This window comes from Lycium ferocissimum, unplaced genomic scaffold, assembly GCF_029784015.1.
Source record: "Lycium ferocissimum isolate CSIRO_LF1 unplaced genomic scaffold, AGI_CSIRO_Lferr_CH_V1 ctg11281, whole genome shotgun sequence".
Classification (NCBI taxonomy): Eukaryota; Viridiplantae; Streptophyta; class Magnoliopsida; order Solanales; family Solanaceae; genus Lycium; species Lycium ferocissimum.
In genome coordinates, this window is record NW_026713758.1 from 9,994 (window position 1) to 21,417 (window position 11,424).

General features: G+C 33.0%; 1 pseudogene; it reads left to right on the plus strand.

The window, feature by feature from the left end:
- Positions 1 to 4,660: 4,660 nt before the first annotated feature.
- Positions 4,661 to 10,645, plus strand: LOC132041711 (GDSL esterase/lipase At1g29670-like; annotated as a pseudogene).
- The last annotated feature ends 779 nt before the right edge of the window (positions 10,646 to 11,424 follow it).

Genomic DNA, 11,424 nt, shown 5'->3' on the forward strand with positions numbered 1-11,424 from the left:
ACAACTAAGTCTTGTATCACTAAGATGCTCCATTATTCTATATATTATCATCAACAAGAATCATAGATTAAGTTTTCATCTACGTACTGTCATAAGTTTATATCACAATTTAAGTCTAAACTCATTATCCTTCCTTTCTCCGATGATATGTGTCACAATAAGAGAGAACTGAGTGCAGTACGACAATTTAGGTAATAAGTCTAATCACAATAGCAGGGCAACAAGCCACCATCAACAACAATCAACCTACTAGAAATCCATCCTGAATCACCACAGTATGAATACAACTACACCTCATATTTCAGTACATAAATTAATGGCGACAAGCCCACAAAATCAAAAGTCATACCAACCTAGCTAATATTCAACCAAAACACTATGTCCGAAGACCTAATCGTGCTTTCTCCCGTCAATTCTACACAATACATACGTTTTGCTAATCAAAGTCTAACTAAAGTAAGCCGCAACCTACCTCGAATGCAGAACAGGAGCCACGAACTACTCCATACGAGCCTTCTGTTTTCGAAGCGCCTCAAAACAGTCAAAGTCTAACAATATGATGCTAAGTAAGCAACAAACCATGTATTTAAAAAAGAACAACAATTCGGGGAAGAAGATCCACTTACTTCTACCCTTTTCAATGGATGAAACCATCATTTAAAATAGTGAATTTATCATAACTTCTATCAGTATAATCATTAAGCTGCAATTCATGGGTTTCTAATTAATTTTACCCTTTCAAATAGATTTTAGGACAAAGTTTTCATTTTTGTTAGAACCCTAAGTCTCAACATGCAATTTCAACCATAAGAAATCAAATTCCCTTCCTAGAAAATGATAATCTATACTCATATATGATTAATCAACAACAAAATCAATAACCCATCAATTATTTTAGGGTTTACTAATTCTAGAGTTCTAGGATTTTCACCCACCATTGATGGACCTTAAACTAATCACGGAACTTGAAGAAGAAAGGGAAAGGAACAAATATAGGTGGGGACTTACCCTCCAAGATGCTTTCACCAATGAACGGAATGAAATTTGCCTCTTTCTCTATTGAAAACTGACTTTGGGGTCTTGTTGGTAATGGTTCAGAATTGAGATATAAAAATAGGGCTTTCTGGCCCCGTCGGTCATTGCAGCGGTCATCATGGTGCTGCGCAGCATTCCGCTATGGCGGCCCCGAGTACGCTACGACGGACCTCGCTAGAACGATCTGCACAAAAATGGTCATAACTCCCTCATACGGAGGAGAAACGTGACGATTCTTTTTGCTATAGCTTCGTAATTACGATACGGATCTAATGGTTCAAACCTTACACAAAACAAAGGTCGTTTGATCAATGTGGAGACCCTTTTAGCGAAAGACCTACGGCGAAAACATCGAATACGAGCGCGACAAAATGCAAACCCATCTGGAACTCTTCAAAACCTCACCAAAACTTGTGGACAAGTTAAAAATCATCATATTAACTTATTGGAACTTCTAAAACATTTTCGCGGGGCCATCCTAACCTGGAATTGACCGTGGTCAACTCTAACTCGTTAACTTAACTAGTTCCTCCACCAATAACTCAGATGACACTCAAACCTTTCGGAACCAAACCAATGACTTCACTAAGTCATAGATCGTACTAACGGGACTCTGGGGAAGGGTCAACAAGGATACTTTGGTCAAAACCACTATAACGGCCCAACGAGTCATTACATTTGCACTCAAATCCTCATCCAAATTGTGAACAGCCAAACAAAAACTTTCAATCTCATGTAAGAACTCAATCTTTTCTTTAGCGAAGTAATAGAAAAAATGGTGAGTATATCACATTGAGCTACATAAATTTCAAAGTTGTATTCCAAAAATGAAAGTCATGACAAGATAAAAATGTCATATTAAGAAAAATACATAAAACTAAACAAAGATAGAATAACTAACAACACTTGTATAGATAAAAGTAAAAGTATAATCTATAAAGACAGATAATTTCTAAGTTCCTGGCAATGGCGATAACAACTTGTTGCTCCCAAATGCACACACAAGCACACATGGTCGTACAAGTAATATAATGATTTTCAAAATCGGATGTCGAACCCGCAGGGACTTATGATCAACCATAAACTAAATTAACTAATGCTAATTGTGTAAAAGAGATGAAATCCAAAGGTTATAATTACAAACTAACTAAAAAAAACAAATAATGAACTTTGCTAAGAAAGAGCGGAATTTTATGTTATGAATGTGATGAAAACGATTTAGGTTTATGAGCTATCTAACAATCACGTTGCATTCTTCAATTGATACAACTTCTTAATTTATCTGGTTTACTGATTAATAGGGTTAATATTATGACTAAGAAAATCTCTCGAGTTTTTAGCTGCCTATTCGTATTATTTTACACCTATATTTTTATGGTCATGAACCTTAACACAAATGCAGTATATTAACCAAGCAAGATGAACTATGTTTCTACCTATGCTAGATGGAAATTCTCTCCCCAAGGCCCAGGGTTGAGATCATGCTCTAGTTAACCCTGTTTGCAATCTAGAAATCCCTCTATCAACCTAAACTCTATATTCTATATAGTATTCAATTGGTGATCAAAAAATCAAATTATTAAGCTCGGGATTAAGTAGATAAACCAATACGATAAACTAATTAATTGAAATCAATATTCGAATAACAACAATCATGAAAGAACCATAATCGTAGAACAAGAAGTTTAGCACTACATAGACATGGAGGAAAGACAACAAATCATCCAAAGAAAATATAAAAACAGTAGTCAGGAGAAGAAAAGGAAAAACCCAATAACTCCGACCTTCACTGCAACTTCTAACTCTCTCTAAGTTTAAAATTGTGTAAAACCGTGCAAAATTGTATTTATAAGTACCAAAAGACCTGAAATTTTAAAAATCAAAGTCTAATCAGACCAAGAGAAATGCCGTGTCATGCAACTCTTGCTGAACAAAGGTGGCACACATGGCGAAAATAAAGTTCAGAGACGTGAAGAAAAGGAAAAATCCAATAATTCCGACCTTTACTGCGACTTCTAACTCTCTCTCTAAGCTTAAAATTGTGTAAAACCGTGCAAAATGTATTTATATGTACCAAAAGACTTGAAATTTTAAAAATCAAAGTCCAATCGGACCAAGAGAAATACGTGCTCGTGCAACTCTTGCTGAACAAAGGTGGCACACATGGCCAAAATAAAGTTCAGAGACGTGTTTTCCCTCGAGACACCTGTGTGATGAATATAAATCGCAAGCCCCAGAACGTGAGGTAAGTCTTTAATTTCATTCTTTAATTTCAATTGTTAGTTCTCTTGTACAACTGCACTTCTTCCAATCATCACTTCATTATGATGTCTCCCTAGTGTCTTCCCTCATTTTCAATCTTTTCTTCTTTTCTCTCTCCCCCCCCCCCCCCCCCCCCCCCCTTTTTTTTTAATAATTTTAAAACTTTTTCATCAATTTTTTGCAGAATCTATTTATCTTCACACCGCTTTATTTTTACATAGTAAAAATATAATTAATTATCATTAATACTCAAAAGACAATCATTGCACCAAAATGTAAGTTAAATGATGACTAAATATATGTAATTTTAACTGAAGATCACCACCCTACACTTAGATTGTTGCTCGTCCTCGAGCTAGCATTACACTAACCTCGATAAACCAAGCTTAGTAACATCACCACTTTGATTGATACCAATAATTAGTCCGCATAGCAACTCAATCCATTATACATACACTTCCTGATTGTCATGCCAGATATATGAATCAACTCAAGCTCCTTAAATATGCATTGAACAATTTTGATCCTTTAAATTTACCAAAAGTTAACATTTTTAGTCTCCATTAAATATTTAACAAAGTATGATCGTTCGTTAGATTTGACGGGAATGATGAAATTGTGTGCATAAAAACTAGAAAGTCTCATCAAATCCTAAAATATACAACACAAAACACTGCACTAGACACTAATTAACAAGATAAAAAAATAAAAAAAATAAAAAAAAGAGCAGAAATTACACTTACAAAAAGTTGCACCATACTATAGAAGTAAATCAGAAATAGCGTAAAACTACAAAAATTGTACTTCTAAATGTGAGTTTCTACTAAATTTTTTTTTTCCATTATTCCCATTAAATTTTAAAGACAGAGTTGGCTAAATGTTTGACGGATACTAAAAGTGTTAAATTTTGAAAAACTGAAAGGACTGAAAATGTTCAGTGCATGACTGAAAATGTTCAGTGCATACTCAAGGGACTATTTCGAACCTACCCTCCATTTCAATTTATGTGGCATAATTTTTGTTTTAATCTATCTCAAAAAGAATGTCACATTGTTATAATTAGAAACAACTTAACTTTATAATTCTTCTTTTATCCTTAATGAAATGATTTATATCCACATAAATATCTAAGGTTTATTTTAAACAACAAATTCAAACAACTTCATTTATTTCTTAAACTTTGTGCCTAGTCAAACGGTGCCACGTAACATACGACGGAAGGAGTATCTTTTCTAACAATATATATTTTGAAAAACCTGAACTTGGGTCAAATTGAAATATGATAGATATGTGGTGAGTACCGTGCGGTAAGATATGGTACATGAGGAAGAACAAGATATATGCTTGAGAATGCTCCCTTATCCTTGAAAGGAGTAGATAGAAATGCTCCCAACTTATTTTTCCTTTCGTTTTCAGAATCGTCCTCACATTTGTTAAAAACTTTCCAACAAATTAAATCTTTTCAATTGCCCCACGCTACCCCTCAAGCAAGCACGAATAATGATGAAATAAAAATTCTACAACAAATTAAAAGCCTCTCCTATATATTCTAGTGCATCTCTCACCTTAATCAACACCATTCAAATCGACAGTTTCCTAAAATTTTCATCTACTTCTTCTTAGACTTCTCCCAATGGCGTGTTATGTTACAACAATAACTATATTTTTAATACTGTACTTAGTTGAAGGTGCACCACAAGTACCTTGCTATTTCATTTTGGGGATTCGTTACTTGATAATGGCAACAACAATGACCTTAACACAACGGGAAAGGCTAATTATCTACCTTATGGAGTTGATTTCCCCGATGGTCCTACTGGTCGATACACCAATGGCCGGAATATGGCTGACTTACTAGGTCTTTCTTTTTCTCCAAGCTTTAAGATTATCTACATCTCCTCTTATAGTTTGTTGAAGCGTGTGATCATGTTATTTAAAAGGTTATGGTGTTAAAGAGCATACATTGTATTGCTTAATTAAGTGTCCAACACGCTTATTCACGTGCATGGGTAATGGTGAGAACACAAATCTCTGTCTGATATTGTTAGAAAATAGATTCTAGAAACAAAAAATATCCTCCCACTTAGTTGATGCAGAGATCCATGGTGGCAGAATTCCTCCCGATTTTTTTAAATCCAATAATGTTTGAGTTTTCAGTAATTAATTCGAATTTCTCACAAGAACAAAATTATGATTTGTAGTGAGCAGTAAGAGAAGAAGATATGTATTATAATTGTTATTCGTTTTGGAGAAGATACGGATATTTAAAATATTTTTAGGAGTCTGTTGGAATCAACAGAGTCAAAACCTTACCAACAGACATCTTTTAAAATTAACAGTCACCTATCACAAATTTGAAAACTTCTTAAAAGTAATTTTCTTAATTAATTAAAAAGAAAAAGGTTTAAATTTAAAAAAAAAATTGATAGGTGACTAAAAAATATTATTAATTTCAGCCTACTTAATAATACAGCCAAACTTTTTGATTTTCTCCAAAACTATTTTCAGATAATTCAAATCAAGTAACATAAAAAGTGTTTAAAAACACTTCTACTTTCTTCAATCTTAGCAATGAGGACAAATTTCATTCTCCCAAATACTCCAATAACACTAACTATTCTAACATATATGATTCCATATGTTGAAAATGTGTGTTCATCTTATATTCTTATCTGAAAGTTTAAATCATTAGAGAGGTCATAAATTGATTTATTTAACATATCTTTAACATCTTTTGATATTTCTGATTATTTCGTACAATATTTTAATTTCTAATCCGCAAACGTAATTAGTAGCATCATTTTGTTATTAGTGATCTTGTTTACCGTATGCTTTAGTTTTGACTTTGTCATATCCATTAGCTTATGTTGTTTCCTTAAATTGTAGCCGAACACCTTGGTTTTGATCACTACATTCCACCTTTTGCAAGTGCAACTGGTGATGAGTTATTGCAAGGGGTGAATTATGCATCTGGTTATGCTGGAATTCGCAACGAAACAGGAAGTCATGTTGTAAGTATAGTTGGATATTTGCGACTTATCCCGCTATAATTATTTTTGTTACTTTGCTATTAATCTTGTGAAGCAAAATGATATCTAATTAAGTATATTATATGATAGCAATATATCTTAAGAATAAGAAATTTTATCTTCTTGTTCAAATGTAAATGGAAATAAATATATTTAAGTTTTCATTGAGTTAAAGGTTTGGTATAAACTCTTGATTTAATGTATAAATTAGCGTAATTATGTTAGCAAAAATATTTTGGAATAGTTTAAACCAATCAATTGGACTTCCTATTAGACTTCATACAGACTTACCGGTATTACTAATAAAGAAGAGAGGAGCCTTCCACCAAGAATCTTTTTCTCTAACTATAGCAATTCTGGAAGATTATTTCTTTCCTTGTCCCAATTTAAGTGATATAATTTGACTAGGCACAAAGTTTAAGAAAAAAAATGAAGACTTTTGAAATTTGTGGTCTAAAATAAGTCATAGATATTGGTGTGGCTGTAAACCATTTCATTAAGGATAAAAAGGAAAGTTTTAAGTAAAATTATTTTTAAATATAGAAATATATTATTCTTCTTGGACAGACTAAAAAGAAAAGTGCCCATAAATTGAGACAAACGGAGTATTAGATCTATAATTGACAAGGGGTGTTCAATCATATAAAAACATTTTATATTTTGCACTTTGGGGCTAAAAAAAAAAGTAGGAGCTAATTTTCATGTCGCATGTCTTAAAAAAGCAACTTAATCTCAGAGTTAGAATGTTTGAACGGTCACTCAACCTATAGTAATTGGCTACTAAAGTCACTTATCTTTATTTTGTCTTTTAAAAGTCATCTAACTTTGCCTAGTTAGTCTCCATCGTCATTTTAACCGCACTTACAATTTTTTATACCTATTTAATGGTATGGCACCTGTAAATTTTTAGGAAAAGATATTTAAGAAATTAAAATCAATACTTGAATTTACTTAGGTCCCAGCACACCCTAAATCCGACTCAATTAAGGGTCACCTCCTTAAACCTATGGTTCATCTTCTCCAAAAAGGTACCCTCTTCCTGCATGCTTGAGGAAGGGAAAAATATTGCTGAGGTGGTCAAGTGACCAATTTAATGATGGCACTCCACTGCAAGTATCCGACAACCCCTTCATGCAAGAAGATGACGATCATGAGGTCTTGAACACTGGATACACTTCAATTTCCTATCAAGGGAGCGTCTAAATTCTGTTCAAGTAGTGATCTACATCATTCTTCATCCTCCGCGATCGTCTTGCAAGCAATGATGATTGACGCTTTCACTATAGAAGAACAACTTGCAAGTTTGACTAAAGCAGTTGAAGGTTTGACAAAGCACGTGCAAAAACTAGATGCTAAACTTTCGAAATTGAAAAATAATTTAGAGAGCATGGCTGAGAGAGAATCAGGCCTATAAAGCTTTCTAAAATTCAAGAGAAAGGATAGTCCTCCACAAAGAAAACTACAACAACCAAAGAAATTCAAGTCTCCATTGAAGTTTTGATTTCTGTTGACCAATTGAAGGACTTCATCATGGGGGCCATTACAGATAAATCTGAGTCCTCATCCAAACCTTCTCTCACGTATGCAAAGCCGTTTACGCAATTGATTAATAACTTGAAGATGCATGTTGGCTATCAACGTCCTAAGTTGCAACATTTTGATGGCAAAGGAAATGCCAAACAACATGTAGCGCACTTCATCGAGATGTGCAACAATGCTAAGACTTATGGTGATTATCTCGTTAAGCAGTTCGTCCGATCTCTCAAAGAAAATGCTTTTTATTGGTACACAAATCTCGAACCTGATTCCATAGAGCGCTAGGAGTAGCTGGAGCAAGAATCCCTCAACCGTTTTTATAGCACACGGCATATCGTTAATATAATTGAACTTACAATGCTAAATAAATCCCTTTATTTGTCCAAATATAATAAGGTATGATATATAATTCTACCATTTCATTTGACTCTATATGCATTTCATGAAACATAAGATGAGGCATAATTTCATTAAACCTTTTTCTTATCCTAGCTGAACAAGCTAGATTATATAATCACGCCCCTCCAGTAAAGCTTAATCAATAATTTGTCCTCTAAGATTAGCTTATATTTGATCGTCTATTAGAATCAAACTAAAACTGTTTGATACTTACAAAAGAGAGATTAATTTTCAGGGCGATCGGATTTGCTTGGGCAGGCAATTGCAAAATCATAAAGTCACAATTTCTCGTATTGCTGATCTACTGGGGAATGCAACCTCAACCAAAAAGTACTTGAATAAGTGCCTCTTCATTGTGGGAATAGGTAACAATGACTACATCAATAATTTTCTCTTGCCAGATATATACCCAACAAGTCATTTGTACACACCAAGTCAGTACGCAAGAATCTTGATAGAACAGTACTCCCAACAATTAATGGTTTGAATAAGCTTCTTTTGGTGCAAATTGTTACATTCATATTTTTTTTTAAAAAGTAAACGTGTTATAAATAACTGTTTTGAGTTGATTAGAATGCTTCTATGACTGATATTGGAATTTTATTGGTACTAGGATTTGTATGAAGATGGAGCAGGGAAAATCACCCTTTTTGGACTGCCCCAAATAGGCTGCATTCCACATCAGTTGAAAAAACACAGCACACTATTATGTGTGGATTCAACAAATAAAGCAGTTCAATTATTCAACAAAAACCTAAAAGCTCTTGTTGATGATCTCAATACCAATTTACCAGACGCACAATTCATATATATAAACATTTACAGCATTTCATCGCCGATCGGTATGTTAACATTAGTTTTATCTATACCGAAGCAGATTCAGGATTTTGATTTAATGAGTTTAATCTTTAGGTTTTACCACCAAAATCATTACAGTTTTGAAATTATGGGTTCATAATCTAATTTATATATTACTCCCTCCAATTCAATTTAAGTGATAATTTCATTTTTAATCTATTTAATAAAGCGCGTCTCTTTTTATATTTGACAACTCTGTAATTTTAATAGTGTATATGACTTGTTTAAAGCCACATGATTTAAAGAGAATTGTTGTACATGCACACATATTTAGTATAAGGTCATAAAATTCAAAAGTGCCCTTTATTTTCTTACACTTTGTGCCTAGTAAAATTAAACTAAGTCACTTAATGAAACGGAAGAGGGTAAATTTGTAATTTTTCACCTTTCTCCATGTACAAAAATGATGGATTCATATGAACCAATTACTTATGTTCTCCATCTGCCACTATATACATAGGGGCGGAGGTAGAAGCACAACTATGGTTTCGTCGAACTCGATAATTTTTGCTCAAATATTGTATATTTTTTTTAAGAAGTTATTTAGAACCCAATTACTAGCCCTTGAAGTTGTCGTTCTAAAATTCGGAACTCATGAAGTTTGAATTTCTGACTCCTCCTATGTCTGTTTTATTATACAACACTGTAATATATTATCAAGTTTTATATCAATTTTTAATTTTTTTCTTTTTTTCAGCTCTAACTCTTTTGAATTATCCATGCTGCCAAGTTTTGAAGACCATGCCTGAAGGGCAATGCATCGCAGGAAAAGCTCCATGTCTCATTAGGTCTATACACTTCTTTTATGATAATGTTCATCCGACTGAAATCGCCAATTCCATTGCTATAGATAGAGCTTACAAAGCCCTTCTACCCTCTGATGCTTATCCTATGGATATTCGTCACTTGGTCATGGGCAACAATTTATCATAAAGTTAAAGGTAAGGTCTGCGTACATTCTACCCTTCTCAGATCTCACTTGTGGAATTATACTGAATATGTTGTTGAGTGGTGGTCACGGGCAACAAACTGTACAATGATGATCAGTAATTTTCACGTGCTTCGTGATTTTCGTGGATATTTAATGTAATAACCTTCTACGACGCTCTATAATAAGAATTTCCATCGAGCACGCTTTGTTTTATGGAGTAAAATGGTTTATGTTCCAGGATGTTGATCCATGAAGTTATATATTGGGCAATTTGTCTTTTTTTAAATTGGCCTTTCAGAATTTTTTTTAGAGAAAACAATACAACATGTCTACTGCACACAAACTAATTACACGAGAATGCCCCTTCATGAACTAATTTACTACTACTCAGTCGGCTGAAATATATTACCCGAATAGGCCATCACTTTTGTTTTGCATTGCTGAAATGCAACTGACGCCGCAGCACACAGCCGACATCAGCAGGTAAGTTATTTCTTTTCTCTTCTTTTTTATCTTATTCTAGTTTTTTTCTCCTTTCCTTTTTGTTTTCTATTTTAAATATAAAATTAAATGCAGTAACAATGATTTTTAGATTAACAAAATTATAAACAAAAGTAATAAAGAAAATACTAAAGTCACTAACTTATTTATTAAAACTAGATTAATAGAATATATATTTCTATGAATTTTTCTCTTTTGAAAATAAAAGCAAAACACATATCTAAAAATAATTCTAAAATAAAATATCAAAATTAAGCTTAACTTCTTTTGTCAAAATTAAGCTGAACTTCTTTTGTTGTATTTTTAGTATAGTTTTTCTTTTCTTTCGAAGGAATGAACATGTCCTTTATGATACCTTGTCAGTATATAATAAATATCATATGAGTATCATAAAGGACCGAAGAGTTATTTTTAAAAGAAATGAACCAGTCCTTTATGATACCCTATGAGTATATGTTATATACCATGTGGGTATCATAAAGGACTGAGAAGTGTTTTTTTGTTATTTTTTTTTTTATACTCCCTCTGTTTCAATTTATGTGAACCTATTTTCTTTTTAGTTCGTGTCAAAATGAATGACCTCTTTCCTAATTTGGAAAAATTCACTTTATAGAATGATTTACGGCCACACAAATATTCAAGACTTATTTTGAACCACAAGTTTCAAAAGTCTTCACTTTTTCTTAAATGTTGTGCCCAGTCAAATGGGTTCACATAAATTGAAACGGAGGGAGTAATTTGTAATAAATGAGTTGTGTTTTTTCCCTGAAGGAATGAACAATTTCTCTATGATACTCTGTTAGTATATGAAATATACCATGTGAGTATCATTCGGACTTATGAGTGCTTTCTTTTTAAGGAATGAATAAGTCA